This window comes from Leguminivora glycinivorella, chromosome 18, assembly GCF_023078275.1.
Source record: "Leguminivora glycinivorella isolate SPB_JAAS2020 chromosome 18, LegGlyc_1.1, whole genome shotgun sequence".
Lineage (NCBI taxonomy): Eukaryota > Metazoa > Arthropoda > Insecta > Lepidoptera > Tortricidae > Leguminivora > Leguminivora glycinivorella.
This window is the reverse complement of record NC_062988.1, coordinates 17,032,283-17,056,382: the sequence shown is the minus strand read 5'-3', so window position 1 is coordinate 17,056,382 and position 24,100 is coordinate 17,032,283. Positions and strand designations below refer to the sequence as shown.

General features: G+C 34.3%; 1 protein-coding gene and 1 long non-coding RNA gene across 4 annotated transcripts in view; one reads left to right on the top strand and one right to left on the bottom strand.

The window, feature by feature from the left end:
- The window catches only part of LOC125235762 (leucine-rich repeat-containing protein 24-like), a 107,959-nt gene that overhangs the window by 50,741 nt on the left and 33,118 nt on the right, over positions 1–24,100 (top strand). Inside the window, exon 1 of one of the 3 annotated variants that reach the window (XM_048142349.1) lies at positions 23,969–24,006. The exons of the other annotated variants lie outside the window; for them this stretch is intronic. The gene's annotated coding sequence lies outside the window, so the exon portion shown is untranslated. Of the gene's footprint in view, positions 1–23,968; positions 24,007–24,100 lie in introns of those variants that run through there. 3 annotated transcript variants of the gene reach the window in all.
- Positions 12,676–16,060, bottom strand: LOC125235763. Its single transcript, XR_007178133.1, has 5 exons — positions 15,819–16,060; positions 15,631–15,711; positions 15,154–15,422; positions 14,274–14,476; positions 12,676–13,580 (listed from the first exon to the last, which is right to left on the bottom strand). It is a non-coding gene; the product is annotated as an uncharacterized LOC125235763 (long non-coding RNA).

Sequence of the window (24,100 nt, the reverse complement as noted above, 5' to 3'; positions counted from 1 at the left end):
ACTAATGCGCAAGATTGCTGGCATGCGAATCAAACCGCCACAGATATTGATATTGAATTCAAGTTTTATAAATTCCATCATTTAGGTATTCTTTTGTATTTCTATTTTATATGCTACTAAAGTAATCTCATTGATTTGTCTCAGATAACAAAATGGTTAAAACTGTGGTCTCTATATTGACTCAAATTTATTCAAATTGAATTATTCTATTAACTTTAATAAAATTGAGCTTAACTCAATGAAAAGTTTCAAATTCAAGTATTGACCTAAGAATATCAACTGGTAAAATTTTACTTCAGATATTTTGCCTTAGCTCTATACAGTTTCAGAAGGTAACTTTTTTGTAATGAAATTAAACTAAATACACTTTATATTTTCTTTGAAGTAAGAAAATGTAAAATAGGGTCTGTTTAAAAAAGGAATTGATTCATGTAGTTTATGTGTAAAACAATTCAATAAATTTATAATTAATTTTAATTAAAAAAATTAAAAAATATATTGACTATTTTTTTAGACAATAAAGTAACATTTTTGAAACTGCAGGCGTGGGTTCAATATGGAGTTGGCGTCCACAACGACATGTCAAAACATCATACTCTGTATTCGGTTTTTACGTTCAAATGATTGCATTTGTTGGGACTTCGAGACAAGTCAATAATGATGAAACGATATTTTTAGTATCACAATTAACAGTCACAAAAAAAATTTCTATGGTTTCTAAAAAACCTACTGTTGCACTTTATTTCTTACCTCAAGTCGTACTAGATTTTATAACTCACGCGTGCTGGTGTCCGTACTAAATTTATACGGACCAAGATACTGGCAGTTTTATTTTATTCCTTTTGTTAGGCGAGGGTCAAAGAAACTCCGATATGTTTAATATTCTGGTGAGCTTATGGAATAACTTTGATAGATTTTTTAGGAATATTCTATAAGTTTTGGAACGCCATCGTACGTGGGTGGTTTGAAAATGAAAAGTTTTAATAACAAAGTTTTGTTAATGAAATGAATGTGAAATTAAATAAACCAACTTTAGCACCAAATATTTCTTATTTCATTAATTTTCTTTGTTAAAGTCCTTTCTTATTACGTATTCTTAATGGTATTCCGAGATAAATAAATTGTCTCATAATATGAAAAAAAAATGAATGTAGACTAATTTTAAGCTGTTTTGTGCAAGGTAAATTAATAAATCAGAAAAAATATATTACCATTGGGAATAAAAAAGTAATAAGAGTTGATAAAATCATAATTTACGCATGTTATATTATAATAATTTCAATGGACATTTTACCATTTTTATATTACTAATCTTATCAAATTTATTACGTAAAGACGGATACTTTTTACTACTCATGTAACTCAAGTAATTTCTTTTCTACGAGCGCAAAAAAAATACAATTTCATTTAATCTTTTATAACACAATAGCCTTTAACTGAATGGCTAAAATAAATTATACTAAAAACGAAAAGACTACAGCTTAAATAATGAAATAAAGAATTTTTGGTAAGATTTACGAATTTGGACTTTTCCTAACACCAAAAACCGATAACCTATAACCGACGCAAACATTGCATTCTGTATCGTAAATTACGAGTAGTAACTTTACTGAGTCATCATCAACTCAGGCATTGCTTTTTTTCTCGCTGAATATTGGTTTGTTCTCAGGTGCAGGAATACCTATACATATAAGAAAATGTACCGGGAAATTCCTAAGTTAACACGAGGAAAGTCTTACCATATTCAAATAATTTTCAGACTTATAAATATTTAAGTGAAACCTACGCTTACCTTGACCAAAGTATTCAGGAAAGGCGCAGTTCACCAACTCACTAGACGCAGCATAAAGATTAAAGATGATTTATTTTGCGCTCTTAACAAATAATGTAGTGTACGCACAGTCACCGGCATAATTGTGATGATTTCTATACTTTGTCAAATTAACGTCTTGTTTGAAATGTCACACGAAATTGTCAAACGATTAAAAACGACAAGGTACAGAAATCATCACTTATTCATGCCGGTGACTGTACAGTATAGTTTTCCGACATTTCTGATAGTCAATTAGCCAGCTTCCACACTCATGAGACGCATGTCTTGCGGCGCACGCCACGCCGCCGCCACGCCACCGCCACGCCACCTGGGGCTCGTCTTACGTCCTTCCTATTGTAAGCATCACAATGAATAACATTCTGTATATATAGCCTTATACTGATCGTAGCTCATCTGTGCATGGGCTTAACGAATGTCAACAGTAAACGTCAGATTTGGCGGCACTTCACTTTTTAGGTTATAAGAGTTTTTTTGTACGGGTTGTAACTACTGATAGTAGATGATTAATGATTTGATTAATGTTATATTCCTGATTATTATTTGACACTGTAATTGAAGCAATCAATGTAATAAAGCAAATGTAGCTGGAAGCAGTGGTTTAAATGATAAACCCCCATACCGGAGCTCGAGGGCCACGGACATGCCCTCACATGAAACTGGAAGCAATAGATTAAATGATGGATCCCTGTGACTGAGCTCTTGAGCCTTGGCTTGGCTCACATCTCAGAAGTTGGATAAAGGATCTAATGTCCACAAGGTGCGTAAACGTCACTTGGCCTTCTAAAAGTTGGTTTGATAATAGAAACTACAGAAAATATGTGTATAAATGATACAAGATTTCATTAACTTGTTCGATAAGAGGAGCAAAAGACAGATCGTTTTGTTTACTTAAAACCAAAAGGTTTTTGTTTGGTGCATCTAGCATAACTTTGTTTTCAGTTGATCAAATTATTAACCATTTCTTTTGTATTGTTTGTTTTTGGGCTGTGAGATGAGAAGCTGCCATACACAAAGGAACAACTCAATGAATCAAACAGCTGATGTATGATGAGAGGTAACTTAAGGGTTGAAGCATTAGCTCTTTGGTGAAACTAACTATGTCATCAGCACAAGCCTTGAACATGTTGATAAGGATATGAAATGCTAGATGGTAAGAATGGCATTGGACAGAATACACAGTATTTTGGTGCAGTGCAGGTACTCAGAGAAAACTGATTAACACATGTAAGTTGAATGTATACTTATTTTTTTGGATGGTTTACTGAAAAGTACTGAAAAGTTTTTTTTTTTGTTCAGACACATTGGTTATATAGTACCTATATATATGTATGATGAAATATAACAAAGATAATGATATAGATTAACAATCCAAAGTTTTAGCTATTGTGTAAAATGAGAAAAGAGCTACAAGCAGTAGCATGCTAAATTAAATTGTTAGCAGGCTATGTCGGGTTTCAATATAAAGAGATTTTTACCAAGCAGCACACAGGTCACAGGTCATAGAATATATAAACTGTGGTTCATAAATCAGAATACATAGCTCAGTAGATAGTTCATGTACATAATTATATATAAAATATATGTATCAGTTATTTGAGGTATAAGGTACAAAGAAATTAGTTTTGATTCCGTAGCGCAATATTTATTTATAAATATTTTGAGATCTAGGCAAGTAAAAAGTGAATAAATAAAATCACAGATGATAAGAATTCCAAATGTGTAGCGGTACTGGTAGTGACATATTAAAACTGGTAGAGTGAATCAGATCTCTATTCCAGACTATTACCTATTGTGTAGTAAGCTAATCAAAGGTCCGCTTATACTATCAAGCCTGAATTTTGTGAAAGTATGAGTAATATTTATGCAATATAAAGATATAATGGGTTTTCCTGAATTGATTACTCCTCAATTATGGATATTATTAATTACTTCAAATTGTTCATTGATTCTCTAATGATTTTTGTCACCGACTGATATGGATAACTGGCATGATTAATCACGGGGTTACATACAAAGGTAGTTAAGTAATGTTACTAATGATATAAACAGTACATGAGTGTAAAAGAGACACACAACCATTTCATGGTGTCACTATCTTTTAACACTAAATTTCTAAAAGGTTACTCCGAAAACAAAGGTTACAATTTCAAAGCATCATCATTTTCATCCAGGACAATTGGCCTCTGATTCCATTTCGAATTTTGGTACTGTACAATGTACATCACGAAAGTATGCCTTTGAATATTACCATGTGATATTTATCTATGTTGATAATCAAATATGTATGTAAGTATAAAAGGTTTAGTGATAACCCGGTTCTTTTTTTTAGTTTTTGTTTTAAGGGATTGAGTGTGCACATTACTTTTCCCCACTACCAACATGTTAGAGAGTCAGTAATTCTATGGAATTATTCTAGAAAAGAACACAAATAATTTATAGTATGGTAGATTCAGGTTAATAGACAGAGTAATTATTGATGTATTTTAAGTAAACACAACTACCAGGTCGTAACTTTTAGGTCACTATATTTAAAATTGCAAGTGCCTAGTAAAGGTAAAAATTACAAGCCAGTTCAAGGTATACAGTGCCTAGTAAAGGTAAAAGCAGGTGACCTGTAGGTACCTACTTATTAAAATTAAAAAAAAATCAAGTTATATAAGTAATTTAAATAAAATATCAAAAAAACCATGCTTGTTTGAAATACCAGCAGAACTTTTTTTTATTCAATTATCATTGAAAATGGACTTTAAAAAAAAGTAACAATGGTAAATAGAAGTATCTACTTCAAATTGTTTAGGTACTACCAAGTTTTGGTATTAATACATTTATTTGTTCGGATTCCTGTTGTATTGATACATCATTGGCCACAGCATCTTAGCAGATGATTGTTGCAGTGATTTTATTGTGTGGTGTCGATATGTCGTACATTGTCTTTGGTGGCTTAGTACCTAGTCCAATGATACAAAAAAAAGGTAAAATCTAGAGTTTCCAGAGTGACTTAAATGTACTTATGTGGTTAACGGTAAATGACATTTTAATATAAAGAAACCTTGCGAAATAAGCCAGAAAGGGAGGAATTTGGAGTTAGTTTAATTTTTCATAAAGCATCATGAAATCAACTTTTGATCATAATATTTGGTGTAATTAATTATTGTATGATGGAGACTCAGTGATGACCAGAAATAAGTAGGTAAATTTAATCGTATTAAGGTAACCAACGAATACAAAATTGAAGGTTACATTTTATTTAGAAGAGTGCTGTTTACATCCAAATAGAGCTCGACGGCTGTACCAATGTAACAAAAAGAAGAAATGAATAAGATATAAGTAACTGAACTTATTCTAAATAATATGGCTTGTATGCAAATAGCGTTTTCGGCTCCGGCCAAAGACTTCAGAGGTTCATTTTGATTTTGTCTGAATAATGTTGTTTGTTGCGCCCTCGAGAGTCGCTGCAGAGCCAGAGGTTGAAGAGATGTTTCTGAAATTTCCGATTCCAATAAGTAGTTGATTATTGCCATTATGAATCTGCGGGTTAATAAACAATTAACGTTATAAAACTCCAAGAGAAAGAGAATGTAATACGTAGGAAAGTTCATTGAATATTTTTATAGGTACCTAAGAAGTTTTGTTTCATTAAAGGTTACTAATAGCTACAAGATTTCAATAGCTACCCAAAATATTCCCAGGGATGTTGCATTTAATTAATATTTACTGATAAACTTACATAACGCCATGTTTGTATTTCAAAATGGGGTAGGCAGAGCACGTGAAACTGCAATTACGAAGCCAATTTGGCAATTAAGGCGTAAAAAGTAACGGAAATTGTGAATATAATACTTAATTTTCTAAATATATTCAAGGTTGATAAATGAAATTAGTATGAATGTCATTGTATTAAATTAATGATATGAATCTTTGATTAAAATACTGAGAGTATCTTAGAGACTGATGTCCATGACGTCTGATTACTGATTCAATTTCAATACTGATAATTTTAGGTTTTAAGGTACTATACTCAATAAGTAGCAGGTCTATTGAGGGTGATTTTTCTATGCTTTTCTATGTTGACTGAAAGTTTGTTTCGATGTATATAACAGGGTTAATAACCAGATAAAATCGATGATGGATTATAATGATGGTAATAATCTTATACCTAGACGAATTATGATGATGATGATCGACTGTGTCTGATCGAATTTTTAACGTCTGTGGCTAGAACGAGAATTAGGTACTGACAATAGTATAATGTGTTTCTATTTGTTTTATGTTCCAACGTTGGTAATATGGCTGATCGGATGAAATTGATGATTTGGAAGACCCTCGCTGCAAGAGCACACTGATGTAAAGAAGGTTAAATCTGATAGATGGTGGAGCCACTGCCAGCGGACCGAGTGCCAAGCTGCTGGTGATCAGGGTCGCAGAGTCGCCGTACTGCAGTGCCGTGTACTTACACGATAAGGAAGCGAATCTCTCTATATGTGCATTGATTGAGAGTGTCGAGATTCAATTTTATAAGATTAATAGCTGGCACGACTATACTAGTCTTTATATACATATTGTAAAATCTTAATTAAGTGCCGAGTTATGGCAGTGTGTAGTCTAGACCAGGCCATGATAGTAGGTAAAACAAACAAAGCTATGTATAGATTGTGACTTATGTCGATTCGAAGATTCTTGTAATGTAGGCTTGTTGCGTGAATCAAATTTTAAACAAAATATTGATAGGTAAATTTATGTTGGAAAACTGCTCAGAACAGGCCTTAAAGGCAGACTGTCTGGGGCAGGCCCTGATTGTTGATGATGATATTATTTGCCATAACAAACATATAAGATTGAAAAGGTTAATACCTTTTGATTGATTGATTATGATGAATGAGGGAGCAGACTGTCTGGAACAGGTCCTGACTGGGTTGGGCCTAACATTCTAGAGCAGGCCGTGAAGGCAGACTGTCTAGAACAGGCTATGATACCAGTTTGGCATTCTAGAGCAGGCCGTTATGGCAGACTGTCTAGACCACACCAGTCTAGAGCAGGCCATACCAAATTATAAAATTATATTGATTGATTAGGTTGATTGAAGGAGCAGACTGTCTGGAACAGGTTTGGGTAGTAGCCTGACATTCTAGAGCAGGCCGTGAAGGCAGACTGTCTAGAACAGGCTATAATACCATCTTGACATTCTAGAGCAGGCCGATATGGCAGACTGTCTAGGCCACACCAGTCTAGAGCAGGCCATAATTTAATTGATTGATTGGCAGACCGCCTTGATTAGTCAAGAACGGGCCATAACAAATTATATTTTGTTGATGAAAAGAGCAGGCCTTAAAGGCAGACTGCGGATGTTTATGGCATAATATCTCTTATTAATATGTTCAGAACAGGCCTTTAGGTTGACTGTTAATGATATATACTTTGTTAATATAATTAGAACAGGCTTGTAAGCAGACTGATTATTAGTGATATAATATACTTTATTAATATGATAAGAGCAGGCCTAGTCTAGTAGGCAGACTGTGATGTTAATTAGAAAATATACTTTTGCTAATATGTTATACTTTGGAACCGGCCTTGAAGGCAGACTGAGATAGTTAATGATATAATATAAAAACCTCGATAATATGATTAGAATTGACTTTGTAAGCTGAATGTGACTATTAATGATATATTATACTTAGTCAATACTTAAATAACAAGCCTAGTAGGCAGAGATTGATAATGATGTTTTATATACTTTGATAAAATGGATAATCATACTGGTTATAAAACAGGTATTGTAAACAGACTGAGATAGTTAATGATGATAATACTTTGTTCATATAATTAGAACATTGGTGGACAAACTGAGAGTGTTAATCACTTTATATTATGTACAAAATTCAAACTGCCTATGGCATTGTTAATGATACATAATTCGTTAATATGTTTAGAACTGACCTTTGAAAGCGGACTGAGATTATTATTTATATATATATACTTTGTTAATGTGATAAGAACAGTTCCTGAAAGCTGTGAAAGACCGAGGGTTGCGATTGATCAAGACACGCATTGAATATAATGATCTAATTTGCCAGAATGTTGAGTAGGCCTTGAAGACAGGCTGCGGTTGTTAATGGTTCGTTTATACCTACTTGTATTAATTGCTTGGAGCAGTCTATGATTGTAAATTAGTTGCTAGATTGGAAAACTTCAACGAAATGCAAGCTGTTACAGCTACTTGATGTTGGTAATGCAAGTGTTTATAAATATGTTGAATATTACAAAAAAAAAGTTATGCATAGGTTTAGAGCAGGCATTAGGACAGGCTGTATTGATGTTGATTTTTACTTACTCATAAACTGTCTAGAAGAGCATGATTTAAGTTCCTTAATATATTAATGAAAGATAGGTAACTGCAGATTAAAAGTGATCTTGATTTGTGATTTTATGAGATTAAAAGGCTGATGATTTTATATGTGTTAAACTGATAGCTCTTGTATATTTAATAACTGTAATAAGGTTACGAAAGAATTTAAGATTTTGTATATGTGTTATACTGATTATTTAATAAGGTTTAGGAGAAGGATACTGTAGTAATGGATGTCTGTGGATTGATACTGTAGTAATGAATGTTGACATTAAGCGTAGATAGGTACCCGTACGTTTGTTACCACTGTTATTGAGGTGAATATGTTTAGTGAGAGGGCTCACTTTATAATAAGGACGGCCGAAGCTGTAAGCATCACAATGAATAACATTCTGTATATATAGCCTTATACTGATCGTAGCTCATCTGTGCATGGGCTTAACGAATGTCAACAGTAAACGTCAGATTTGGCGGCACTTCACTTTTTAGGTTATAAGAGTTTTTTTGTACGGGTTGTAACTACTGATAGTAGATGATTAATGATTTGATTAATGTTATATTCCTGATTATTATTTGACACTGTAATTGAAGCAATCAATGTAATAAAGCAAATGTAGCTGGAAGCAGTGGTTTAAATGATAAACCCCCATACCGGAGCTCGAGGGCCACGGACATGCCCTCACATGAAACTGGAAGCAATAGATTAAATGATGGATCCCTGTGACTGAGCTCTTGAGCCTTGGCTTGGCTCACACTATACAAAATGTACTGAGGAGACGTTTTTTGAATTACATTCAGACAGCGTGGCGGAGACGTCCGTTGCACGCCGCGAGACACGCGACGCCTAAGGGACCGGCCACACTTAAGAGACGCATGTCTTTGTAACGGACCACACAGTCCTCGGTTCAAATCATAAGATATATCTATAATAATTATGCTTAGAAACAAATGCATACAGAGATAAAAACTTAAAAATTGCAAATAAATAAAACGAAAACAACTTACATACGAAATGGAATTCCAACAAATTAAAAATAGAAATTCTCGGAATTAAAACCGGCACAATAGGCGTTTTAGGCACAATAGGCGAAATCGGCACAATAGGCGTTTTAGGCACAATAGGCAAGTCCGGCACATTAGGCGTTTTAGGCACAACTGGCGAAATCAGACATTGTTAGCCATAAAACAACACAGCGCATGCGTTAAAATCGGGACAATAAAACTCAGAGCGCAGCGTCAGAGAGGGCATTCGGCGAGGGAAAGTTGAGGTGTTCACATCTGAGGGTTAGGTAGGCATTCGATTAGGAATCGTTGAAGGAACACATCAGGAGTTTAAGTAGGAAGCGGATTTGAGATACAAGATTGAGAGGTTGGAGACTGGCGAGAAGGTATCTTGGTAAAGTAGACTTGAAGACTACAAGTAAGTGTCCAAATTGTTTATTTTGAATGTGTTTATATTTGTAATTTTAGATTAGTGCTATTTTCTGAAGGTGATAATTTTAAATAGTGGTACTTATTCATTTCATATGAACAAGATATTCATGAATGTTATATTTATGTGGTAATTATTTAAAGTCGTTCAAATTTCAATTTATTTATTACATACAATTAACACTAACAGTTAATTTGGAATATTATTAATTAAAATTCGGATCTGAGTATCTCTAATATGACTACTATATGTAACAAAATAGATACATAAAATATTACACATATTTACTTTATGTACATACACATTCTATTAGCTAGAATCTCTTTGGGAGATTAGAAGGATTTTCATACTATTGTCTCATCCTTAAGTAAGATAATTTTGCTATATCAATGAAGTAGGATTAATAACTTTATTTATTGTTCATAACATGTAAACTTTATTAGAGTTAAAGGATAACTTGTGGGAATTAATACTAATACTAAATACTAGGGAGGCATAGGACATCTATGGATGTTAGGATCCTGTCGCTATCAAGGAGAATCATTGATATAAAAATAAGATTGTTCACAAAAGTTGAATCATTGACACTGGCCTCGAGATTGGCAGACTTTGGAATCATCATTCCATTTTCATAATATGGTTAACGATAACGTTGTCTGGGAGACCAAACAATTCTAGCATTGACTAGTGAAACACGATGTCAAGCAATGGACCACTATACTCGGAACGTGGGAAATTGCACGCATATAGAATTTATATTTTGTGATCTTGGACAACCTTCGATGGCTATGGCCGAACCAAAATATATATATGGGATGGCGTGTGAGTCTGGGGTTTTGTCGTTCGAAAGGCTAGATCAATGAAGTATTTGTCTTAGTATCAAAAGAAGGTCAATGAATAGGCCCAATAAAGGGTATCAAAATAGATATTCTGTTTCCTTGATAGACCAGGGGTAGGCAGAGCAGTTTCTATCCTGACGTTAGAGGACTTGGTTGCAGAAACATCCCAAAACATATAAAATTATACCGGGATTAAAGGATCCTTGATTAAATATTTGATATCTACTATTATGGTAGTACATTTTTAAGTAGAGCAAAGACACTTTACATCAGTTTACTTTTGTTCTAAGGATCCCATTTGTTCAATGTTTGATAAAGCATAAATTGAACCAGCAACCTAGTTTGTACATATGCTCGAGCGAGGTCCTTATAATAGGCTATATTATATTATACACCTATTATTCCTACGTATAAGGGACTCGTGGGTCGGAAACAATTAACCCCATTTTAAATAATGTCTTGTATTTAATTTTAATATATTTCCTGTATTTATATTCCTTACACAATGTTACCATTCTCACACACTTTTATCTCAACGCACTAAATTCTTTCACAAATGACGTTCTCTCAGCTTATTATACCTCAAGTGAATATATTACTGCCTTAGTTTTATCAACTTAAATTTACCCCTAATAGCAAGTTCCTAAAGGTAAAAAGAATCTGGATTGCTACGCACAACTACGGGGTCCTACCACTTACTAGACGATCACAGTATTTGTTTTAATGGCCAATTTTTAATAGTGTATTGTTTTAATTAGGGCTAACAATTTGGACTTAAGTTAGGTAATTTAGGGTGAATTAATTAAGGGGTAGCGGGGTGTTATAAAGTGGAGACCGTGACCGCAGGATGTAATAGACCCTAAATATGTCCAATTGTTAGCATATTCAAGTGACATGTTGTCACAAAGTGTTGCTGTGAATGAGATATCCTTTTTGGGAACTTGCTATCCTTCATGCTGAAACTTTATTTTAATTTTGTATCATTCGTCTATTCTTATTAACCACTGCGTAATAGTCTAAGGGGCAATCAAGCTATTGATAGTTTTCTAAGATACGTTTCATTTTGAAGTATGTTTTGTAAGTTTAAGGTCACTAACCTGGATTTTTAAACAAAGTTATAATCCGATATTGAAACAGAAACATTGCACTTTGCACAACACATTTCACTCACTTTAGACATAGCTGTGTAATTTTAAAACCATTGTAGGCTTATCACTTATCTAATTAGATTTTTATTTCACTTTCGAAAGAACTAATGACAGTTGTACTTCTAGCATAAACTTATAAACGTTACCCGTTACGAACTTAGGACGCGGCTTTATACGATAATTGGAATCGCGTGTGCACATGGTATTGTATGTAAACAATAACATAATTATCGATCAACAACGTGCGTACAGACTGATAAGAGATAACACGTGCAGAAAACTGTCATCGACTAGGGACACCGGGGATAGAAGAAAGTATTTGAGGCTATTGTAAAAATGTCAAACCAGCTGTCAATGAAACAATTCAATTGGAATGGCAAATTTAGAAAAGTTATTCGTTTTCTAGCTAATATTTATTCTGTTGCGATAATGAAGAGATTATAGCAAAAATAAAACCTCAATTATATCGGTTATATTCATTTACTGGGAAAGTTGTAATAAAACAAATTAGTCGTTACTGAAAGCAATTACGCACAGATCGACTGTCTTGTGGTAATTTTGTGTCGAGGGTTCTTTAAAACGATATCATGGAAGATTATAAATACTTAGATACATCAAAATAATTTAATATTAAAACGTTGTACATGTTTTATGTTAAGGGAAACTTTTACTGTTTAGTGAATCAAGATTTTCCGTTCTGTTGGTTATAATATATCTGCCAGTCTCACTAAATTAAGTAGAAATGAGCAAGGAAATACTGCTAGTATTTTAGGTACTTTGCTCTATGGGCCTCTGTAGGAATTGATTTCTAACTAGATTTGGCATGTAGTATGTATATATGTCATGTACAAGTTGCTAGTATTGGCATGTTCTTTTAAGAAACAGAATAAGCTAAATTAATGACAGTATGCGATACACAGACTTGATTAAGTACATTTTGTCAAAATCCATTCTTCATGTGTCAACAGTGTCGCATATCTTGGTAGATGTCAATTTGACAGCAAGACAATATCATGTTCACTCTTACCTCACTATCTTCTCGCCCCTTTTCCGTGTTATCAACTGATTAGTGATAAGCTGTTATCAGCTAGAGAAGAACTAGGAAATAAAATGATGATTGATCCAGACAAGCGTTAAGCTGTGAAATATTTATTTTTGCTGTGATTATACTGACAATAATCTTATGTTGTCAACAGGGCGACTCATTGATTTGATTTTGATTTATTTTTAAATAAAATTAACAATAGAATAAGTAATGGTATTCATAATCATAGGGAAACGAGTAGCAATTAGCACGTTTCATACTTACTAACAACTAAGGATTAGTTGTCTTCCACTGAAGTGTGAACAAATTATAATTACTTGAAAGAGACAAACATTCAAGTAGCTTATTGACAAGAATGTCAAGAACATACAATCTAGAATTTAAGCATAGTTCTTAAGTACTCAAGTAAGGAGTTAGGCACACCATTCATTAATCTCAGGCAAGCTTATAGCTAGGAATATTTTTATTGACAGTCAGTCTGAGTCATTATATAAGATAGTATTCAGAGCTGTGTTAACATGAAATGATTCCCATCAGTGAACAGATTGCAGTAGCTATTGCATTCAATAATTAGGGATATGGTGAATCACACACTAGCAAAATTATGAAGGAAGGTGGTAAATGAAACACCCACAAAATGCTTTATTAGTAATATTGAAAAGGTGCACAAAAAAAAAAAAACCCAGAGCATACATGTTCATGTTGTTTTCATTAGACAGAAAAGCGCCACTCCATGCAAGAAAAATAGAATAGAGAAGTAACTTTTAGTTAGGATTATTCAGGAAACCATGGGAAAAGATATTATGTTCCTTCTTGATGACTTTTAAAAAGTATCTTGATATGAGACACGTTGAGTGATGATCATATTTGGTGTAGTCAGTGTAGGCGTTGGAAGTGATTGTACATGGAGAAGAATTTTCACTCTTTCATTGAAACCTGGAACAAAATGAAGGGAAAATACATTTCAGTTAAAACATTTAGAATGCAATTCCATTATTGGATGTGCATTCCTTTTTTTATACATACAGGTCAACAAGTCATATAATGAATTGCATTGTTTGTCAGACATCTTCATGAAGTCGGCTTTTAATGATATTGTAATATTGTATTGTCATCCCACTTAATGAGCTTATAAAATTTCAGTTCAATAGGTAACTTGTAGCCTGTTATTATCTCTGAAGTAGTCTACAATATAACCCAAGGTTACAATAGGGAAGCATAATTGCCAAGAGCAAGCTTTTTAAAATATTTATCAGTAGATTGTGATTACACTAATTCTAGTATACTATAAAATAGAGTGAGGAAGTTGATCATAGGTTTCCTATATTTATGACTTAATTTGTCAGATTATCCGTCTGTCTGTGTTTTGATTTTTTGAATCAGTTATCAGTGGATGCAGCAGGTTAGCATAGATCAATTTGACTGGTTAGGTAGATAAGCTAGACTTAAGATTTTAGACTTAGTGGTAGTGTTTGTGCCAAATGTAGTGCACAGTATAATAGTTTGAATGAACAAATGGAGTCAGTCTGTAATAGACTTGCTATTATTAGAATCAGGAATAAGGACAAACAATATTATTTACCCTAGAGTAAACCAAAGAATAATAAATAAATAAATAAAACATTTTACCATTGTGGATGTAGATCAGACATACAGGAACTGAGCCAGATCAGTCTGGGAGTCATTCTGTTGCAAGTGAATGTGTTTCGAGCACACACACATACACAAGTTGCTCAGTCAAAGGGGCATGCCAATGGAGTTCCAATTTGTGCGCAGCCGGGGAAGGGGCAGGACGTTGTTCCTAGTATAATGGCAGCGGTGTTCAGCATACTCTGGAAAATTTAAAAATATATTTAGTAATTAAGTAGGAAATAAGTCCTAGTTATAAGCATAAGTTATAAGATATGATTGGCAGAGATTTTATAACTAAATAGGTATTTGATCATTTTATTAATTAGGGTCTACTTTAATTACGGGATGAATTTCAAATTTTATCATACTAATACATTATCGAAATAAAGTTTGGTCGAACCAAAGTGAAATAATTGACTTAACAACAACATAAAAGGTAAATAAATAAATAAATATTGAAGGGGCATTTTTGTACAGACCTACTTGATTACAAACTAAGTATGATTCTTATTATGGACATTCGGTAATGCTTACATTCTTCATTTATACATTTTTTGCTTAAAACCAACATTGCTTGGTCATACTTTATTATTCCAGCATTTGCCAAGGCTCATGGAAGCATGAAGTCTGCTTGACAGCTAATTCCAGGATTTGGCGTAGGCACTAATTTTCAATAGGTCTTATTGAAATTAGTCTGGTTTCCTCACAATGATTTCCTTCACTCAAAAGCAACTGACAAATATCAGATGACAGTTCTCAAGGACAATGGGTCGCGGTTCGAACCCGTACCTTGTAATTCAAGGCATACAAATAATTATCACTAGGTGAGATTAGTTAACAGATTACAGGATCATTAGACATTAAAAGTGTAACTTACATATATTATTACGTAGCAGTACAGGTGATGCAAGCCGTGATCGTCGGTGCCTTGTCTACTCATGGAAGCGGTCCGTCGAAAATGAGCTGCGAGTTCCCAGGTTTGAGCTGCTGGAGTGAGGGCACGAGGGTTGCTGAAGATAGGAAGGCGTGGCGTGAGTTTGTGAAGGCCTTTGCATCTCTGGGGTGCCTTAGGACACCCACACATAACTGGTAAGGTAGTATAGTGGCATTGGGGCTTAACTCCAAGGGGCATCTAGCACCCAATACCTGAAACATGTCAATAGGCAGACATTAGAAATAGGGAGTTGTATGCTTACTAATATTCTCCATCTCTAAGACCAGAATGTTATTGTAGTGCGCTATAGGAATTAGACAATCTCTCTATTGGAAAACATTTTATCATTTTAGCAAGTCAAGGTTTAAACTAAACTATAAACTGCTTTGTGATGGACAAGTTAAATACATTATTACTTACGGCGAAAACTTGGCTCAATTCCATTGAGACATCATCAAATCATCATGAAAGAAAACCACGTAGTTCCATTGGCGTCACAGGCTAAAAGCAAACAATCATTTATTTATTACATTCGTTATACACATTTTGTGTTGTAGTTATCACGTTACTAACAACGTATATCATTACTTAGTTAATGTATTACTCACTTTTTTATGATTTATAACGAATACAAGCCAGCAGGTCGATAAATTACGTAATTTTCAGTTCCAAATAATGCGTGTACGTCTGAACGGCATCCATTTTTCTTTTATTTCTGTCTGACTGACAGTAATGACGTGGCAATGACGTCAGCATAGCAAATGTTGCCATAGAAAAATCAAAAGGGCTCTATAGATCATAAGACATTTGACGGACCGGATGCGACTAAAATTTATCCAGTATGAATGGGGCTCTGCAGACTATGTGGAATGAATTGTAGAATAATAAAATAGAGACAGTGATTTGACGTTTACATTCAATCTTAATGCTTTTTTTATATAAATATGAAATAAATAAATAAATATTGGGGACATCTTACACAGTTCAATTTAGCCCCAAACCTATCAAATTTTGTGCTATGGGTGCTAAGCGACGATATGCCTATTTGAATGGATAAAAACATGCTTGTATACAAGGGAAACATCCATGATAATAAATATATTCTGTGGAGTTTCATTGAGGAGAAAAATATTATTATAGTAAAACTTTGTTTAGACTGCTAGTATACTATGACAAATTAAAAGGTCAGTTAAAGAACACCAAATTTCAAACTTTCTATGTTTTGCTAAATAACGGATCGTAGAACCATATTAGTTATAAAATGAGATAAATAGGTAATGCGTAGTAGTACAGGATTTACTAGCTTTTGCCCGCGGTTTCGCTTGCATACTGTTCGAAACGTAATTCTTGTTCAATCGTTTACAAAACAAAGTAAGATTTCAGTTGGATCTGTAGATTTCGATGTACGGTACGGTAGCCATACTACCATCGTTGTGTAACAATGCAACAATCGTTGCAATCATTTATTCAGAAAAATAGTACATGTACGATATTATGTGCAACCAAGTCTCATATTTCGTCATGTTTGGAAACTTTCACTCATGTGTCTTCCATTTTTTTTATATACTGCGTCGGTGGCAAACAGGCGTGCGGCCCGTCTGATGTAAAGCGGTTACCGTAACCTATGGGCGCCTGCAACTCAAACAGTGTCACATGCGCGTTCGATAGATTTATTAAGCTAATGATAGTTCAGTATGTAGGTATGTGTGTATGTTTGAAACGATAATACTAGACGATAGTTATGTCATAGTGTTAGAAGATGTTATCAGAGCAGCTAGGCGTAACAAGTTAGGTACTTGTATTATTTTTCCTACTTACAAAAGGAGAATTCTTAGCAGTATCATCTTCCATAATTTAACTTTGCGTCTTGAACTATAGGTTAAAAAAATGTAAGTAATTAATACTTAACGGTAATTGGTGTCACATACAATATTTTGGAGTTTTGCGTACAATTTTGCGTACGTTTGTATAGGGTTAATGCGAAAGTTAAATGTAAGACGTAATTGCGTAAGGTAATTCATAAAGTAAAGAATAACATAGTACTTATACTTATGATATAAGTATATATATACTATTTTTAATTTCTGATCAATTTGAAAAATTGATAAAGCTTTTTAATTATGATATCATACATTATTTTTACTGTCATTATCTAAGTGGACTTGCAGGTATGACAGAAACAGTAAAATTGAGCGTATGAGGAAGGATGAAATCTGAATGAGTAGTATAAATGAGAGTCACATAATAGAAAGAAGAGAGGTTTAGCTAGATGAATGGATGGAGAGTCGTTTGAAGATATGAAGGGTTTCCTCATGTTTGCAAGTTTGAGAATAGTGACGGCAGTTATTGGAATTTTAGAATGGGGAAAGGGTTACACAAACTTGATACCAAAAGAGTTAGGTGTTAGGATAAATAATTTATACCTTTTACAGGTACATTCTTTTGGTAACAACATACTCTACATGCCGCTAACAAACGAACTAAACACACACCCTGTGTCTTTATGGGATAAATCAGATAATTTTGTCTGGCATATATAAAAAAAAAAATGTGACTTAACATGGAATCATAATTATAAAATTGTTGATTTGATTAAAACATTGATTGTCTGATTACTCTTATAATTATACATAGGACATTATGCCGAGAAAGGAGGAAAATTATTGATTAGTATTGAGTTGTGGACTGGTTCCTTGAACTATGGGGAGAACAGTTGTCAGTGGCTACCTGAGAATAGAAAGGCTTTTTCTTTCTAGTGAAGAGATCTTTGTAAGTTCATAATATCTGGACAATGGAGATAGCGGGTTACCTGTCGGACAATGTGACTAACTACCCATATGAGGATGCAAGGATTTTACCATTAGGGTACATTTGATTCACAACCAAATGCTTTTACTGGAATGAAAATTCTGGCTGGTGACAATTTGACTCATGTGTCTGGGTAACTATTAAGTTCATAATTCGTGCTGGATCAGTGAGGTTCTTTTGAGTATTGGTCACTTTTATTCGCCACAACTATGAAAATGGGAAATTGAAAATTTCAATAACTGAATTATTTTATTGGTTATTTTCGTTTAACACAAAATGTTATTTTGAATCAAACGAAAATAAAAGGGGCAGATGTAACGGACCACACAGTCCTCGGTTCAAATCATAAGATATATCTATAATAATTATGCTTAGAAACAAATGCATACAGAGATAAAAACTTAAAAATTGCAAATAAATAAAACGAAAACAACTTACATACGAAATGGAATTCCAACAAATTAAAAATAGAAATTCTCGGAATTAAAACCGGCACAATAGGCGTTTTAGGCACAATAGGCGAAATCGGCACAATAGGCGTTTTAGGCACAATAGGCAAGTCCGGCACATTAGGCGTTTTAGGCACAACTGGCGAAATCAGACATTGTTAGCCATAAAACAACACAGCGCATGCGTTAAAATCGGGACAATAAAACTCAGAGCGCAGCGTCAGAGAGGGCATTCGGCGAGGGAAAGTTGAGGTGTTCACATCTGAGGGTTAGGTAGGCATTCGATTAGGAATCGTTGAAGGAACACATCAGGAGTTTAAGTAGGAAGCGGATTTGAGATACAAGATTGAGAGGTTGGAGACTGGCGAGAAGGTATCTTGGTAAAGTAGACTTGAAGACTACAAGTAAGTGTCCAAATTGTTTATTTTGAATGTGTTTATATTTGTAATTTTAGATTAGTGCTATTTTCTGAAGGTGATAATTTTAAATAGTGGTACTTATTCATTTCATATGAACAAGATATTCATGAATGTTATATTTATGTGGTAATTATTTAAAGTCGTTCAAATTTCAATTTATTTATTACATACAATTAACACTAACAGTTAATTTGGAATATTATTAATTAAAATTCGGATCTGAGTATCTCTAATATGACTACTATATGTAACAAAATAGATACATAAAATATTACACATATTTACTTTATGTACATACACATTCTATTAGCTAGAATCTCTTTGGGAGATTAGAAGGATTTTCATACTATTGTCTCATCCTTAAGTAAGATAATTTTGCTATATCAATGAAGTAGGATTAATAACTTTATTTATTGTTCATAACATGTAAACTTTATTAGAGTTAAAGGATAACTTGTGGGAATTAATACTAATACTAAATACTAGGGAGGCATAGGACATCTATGGATGTTAGGATCCTGTCGCTATCAAGGAGAATCATTGATATAAAAATAAGATTGTTCACAAAAGTTGAATCATTGACACTGGCCTCGAGATTGGCAGACTTTGGAATCATCATTCCATTTTCATAATATGGTTAACGATAACGTTGTCTGGGAGACCAAACAATTCTAGCATTGACTAGTGAAACACGATGTCAAGCAATGGACCACTATACTCGGAACGTGGGAAATTGCACGCATATAGAATTTATATTTTGTGATCTTGGACAACCTTCGATGGCTATGGCCGAACCAAAATATATATATGGGATGGCGTGTGAGTCTGGGGTTTTGTCGTTCGAAAGGCTAGATCAATGAAGTATTTGTCTTAGTATCAAAAGAAGGTCAATGAATAGGCCCAATAAAGGGTATCAAAATAGATATTCTGTTTCCTTGATAGACCAGGGGTAGGCAGAGCAGTTTCTATCCTGACGTTAGAGGACTTGGTTGCAGAAACATCCCAAAACATATAAAATTATACCGGGATTAAAGGATCCTTGATTAAATATTTGATATCTACTATTATGGTAGTACATTTTTAAGTAGAGCAAAGACACTTTACATCAGTTTACTTTTGTTCTAAGGATCCCATTTGTTCAATGTTTGATAAAGCATAAATTGAACCAGCAACCTAGTTTGTACATATGCTCGAGCGAGGTCCTTATAATAGGCTATATTATATTATACACCTATTATTCCTACGTATAAGGGACTCGTGGGTCGGAAACAATTAACCCCATTTTAAATAATGTCTTGTATTTAATTTTAATATATTTCCTGTATTTATATTCCTTACACAATGTTACCATTCTCACACACTTTTATCTCAACGCACTAAATTCTTTCACAAATGACGTTCTCTCAGCTTATTATACCTCAAGTGAATATATTACTGCCTTAGTTTTATCAACTTAAATTTACCCCTAATAGCAAGTTCCTAAAGGTAAAAAGAATCTGGATTGCTACGCACAACTACGGGGTCCTACCACTTACTAGACGATCACAGTATTTGTTTTAATGGCCAATTTTTAATAGTGTATTGTTTTAATTAGGGCTAACAATTTGGACTTAAGTTAGGTAATTTAGGGTGAATTAATTAAGGGGTAGCGGGGTGTTATATCTTGCGGCGCGGAACGGACGTCCGCGCCACGCCGCCTGAATGTAATTCAAAAAACGTCTCCTCAGTACATTTTGTATAGGAAGGACGTGAGACGCGCCCCCAGGCGGCGCGGCGCACGCCACGCCGCCGCCAAGCCACCTGGGGCGCGTCTTACGTCCTTCCTATACAACAGGTACTGAGGAGACGTTTTTTGAATTACATTCAGGCGACGTGGCGCGGACGTCTGTTCCGCACCTCAGGACATGCGTCTCTTAGATGTGGCCGGTCCCTAAGTGGGGACGCTGCCTTAATAGGGTTTTAGCTGAACTGGACCTTCCATATCGTAAATATTTTAGCTTAGGCTATAAGTATGTAGCTCAAATATCACTGAGTGGGACTATATTATCAACAGGAATGATTTTAAAGATATCACATTTATTATTGGGTATGGATTCAGACAAGTATAAACAACTTTAATAAACTAAATATTTACCTTTTTAATAATAAATAGTGTTATTTTATCACGCTCGACCCACCCATATTTGAAAGTTACACCCGAGTGTAACTTTGAAAATATGTACAAAACACGAGAATTTTAAGTCTTATATTATTATTGCAAACCAGTACGGGCAGGAAGTAAGTACCTGACACAAAACATTTCCGAACCCAAAATATCAAGATCAAGTTCAGTGTTTATTTGTAAAATATAGGTAGATATAAATATTACTGATACTATATGTATTAGTGATACTAAATATAGGTAGATATAAATATTAGTGATGCTTTGCCTTTTGGCGTACAAAAACATGTCATAATAGTACATTACGATACAAGTGCGTAAAAAAGTAAGTTCGAAACGAGTGGTATTAATGTTTGTTTATTATTATTGTTTGTTTTATGTCATGAGTAACTATCGCGGTGACCGAAGACAATATCAAGTTCAAAGTGTTTATTTGTAAAATATAGGTAGGTATAAATATGGTATCACTATACTTTGCCTTTTGGCGTACAAAAACATGTCCTGAAAATAATTCCTACATTTGCGTATACCTGCGGTTGACTTTCCCGTAATAAGCGATCTAAATGAGGTAGTCAACTCTCCGGCCACATAACTCATGTTTATTTAGGCGCCGAGAAAAGCCTTTTCAGTAAACTGCTCAGAAACTTTCTCAAATATACGGGCCATATTAAAATTGGGTAATGTTAATCATACTTTAAATTACCATTTTGGGTTAATTTATAAAGTCGGCGGTCATACAACATAAAACTTTTTGATTAATTACTTTCATTTGACCAGGATGTTTAAAACAACGTAGCGGTCGTGAAGTTAAATATTTGTTTTAATGTTACATTTTCTCGACATAATTACTTTAACCCAAGTTAAGAAAATATTACTTTGGCTACCATACAATATGACACAAACTCTTTTATTTAATTCTTGTAAAATACGTTGAGTACCAAGTTTTACGCCGTGGCTTGCGTGGGCGATAGTCGCGCGACGGCCATGCGACGCATACGAAATCAAACCTTATCGATATGGAAGTATGAGACGCGACGGCGACGGTCGCGCGACGGTCGCGCGACCGTCTCAAGACACGGCGTTACAATCCTAATACTACATGGTTTAATGTTTCATTCTGTTATTATGAGTTACTTACTTAGTAATTGTAATTTGCAGAATCTTTAATAGCTATTTATTCCAATCAACTACTTTATGTACCTACTAATACATAAACTCAATCCTGTATTACGTATCCATACTAATATTATAAATGGGAAAGTGTGTGTGTCTGTTTGTTTGTTCGTCTTTCACGGCAAAACGGAGCGACAAATTGACGTGATTTTTTAAGTGGAGACAGTTGAAGGGATGGGAAGTGACATAGGCTACGTTTTGTCTCTTTCTAACGCGAGCGAAGCCGCGGGCAAAAGCTAGTATATACATAAGCTAAAGCCTGTACTCCAAACAGGGTAGGTAGAGCGTATGAAGCTGCTCAAGTCTCAAACTAGTTTTATTTATATATTTAACATTTAATCGCGTTAGTTTTTTTGCGGCGTTGCGTTGCGGTGTGCGATCGCATCGTCATACCTACTTGTAAAAGGTGAAGTATTGAGTTGTCTGCTAATATTAAAAATTACCGCGCACCCCGCTGGCTCCACAGAAAACCAGCGCCGTTGACCATGCTAGCCGTGTCAGCTGCAATGCTGAGTGGAGACCATTTTAGGTCTCACATCTTTATTACCTACTACTTTTGACTTTGTGCAACTTTTTACCCTGAGTTACTTGTATTGATGTGTTGCCCGAATTCTATTCTATTCTAATTTGTAGTCTATTGTAACAAACGTCCAAAACAACATACACGATAATGTAAAAAAACGTATATATAAAACGACCATATTAAAAACACAGTTCTGTTTTCATTTCCATTCACGCCAACTATTTCTAAAAACCCTCATCTCAGAACAATCACCAAAAAGCCAAATCCAGGCCAGTGGTCAACTGGCATTGTCTGCCTGCAATAAAAACCTATTGTTTGAGGTGTACAACGCATCTTCGTAGTAAACTTTTGGGTTATTCAGACCACTTACTGTTCAAAAGAAAACCAGCATAAACATAGCTTAGAGTTCTATATGCTGTTGTGCAGCCTAAGCTCAAACGTATACTAGTTTGAAAGCGGAACGCTCAGCAGTCATTTAGAAGAATAGCCATGGCGCTTCCTCCCTTCTAATATTGCACAGCACAACTATGCATTTGTGAACGACGTAAGTCTAAACATAAGTGGTGATGGTTTCGCTCATATAACGTGGGCGCTTATTTCCCTTTAAAATAGACTACGACTAGGTATATACATGAAAGACGAAAGTATTACATAAATGGTAGTGGTTATGTCCATAGAGTACGTGGACGCTTACTGCTTTTTCAAAATGTAAAGTAAGACCATGCATTCCTTAAGGACATAAGATTGTAAGTACAATTGCGGTGGATACGTCCATATAGTAGGTGATTGTAAAAGAGGTCATTGCTCGGAATAGAGATGGCATCGAGCCAGCACCGGACTAATGTTTTTGCGCAACTGTCTGCATGCGGAACCCGATGGGGGATTTTGAGATTTGGGATTGATAGGTTAATGTCATTTATCTTTTTTGTAAGTTATGTCACGGTCTATTAGGAAAATATATGAGTAGCATAAACATATTAAAGCAGTAAATTAGAATTTTATTCCCTTGTGTACTTTTTATTCCTTTATATGCTTTTTGTACATAAACATGTTTTTTTACATTAGTTTAGAAGTTTGATTTTTTACAGTTTAAGACACTATTTGATTACTTAAGTATAAATTATGGTTTAAATTTCAACTCACATCTCGACATGTTTTCCGAGATAAAGAGACAGGCATTGGACGGAGAACAAAGTGATCCATGATTCCATTTTTTCTGTTTCAGGTACGGAACCCTAATAATACAGATATCAGTCACGAAAGGTAAACAAAAAGATAAGCCGAGCCATCATTAATCATCGCTAAATTTTGTTACCGCGAGCTTCCCTAGATTATCCGTTTGAGACACCTTTTTCAT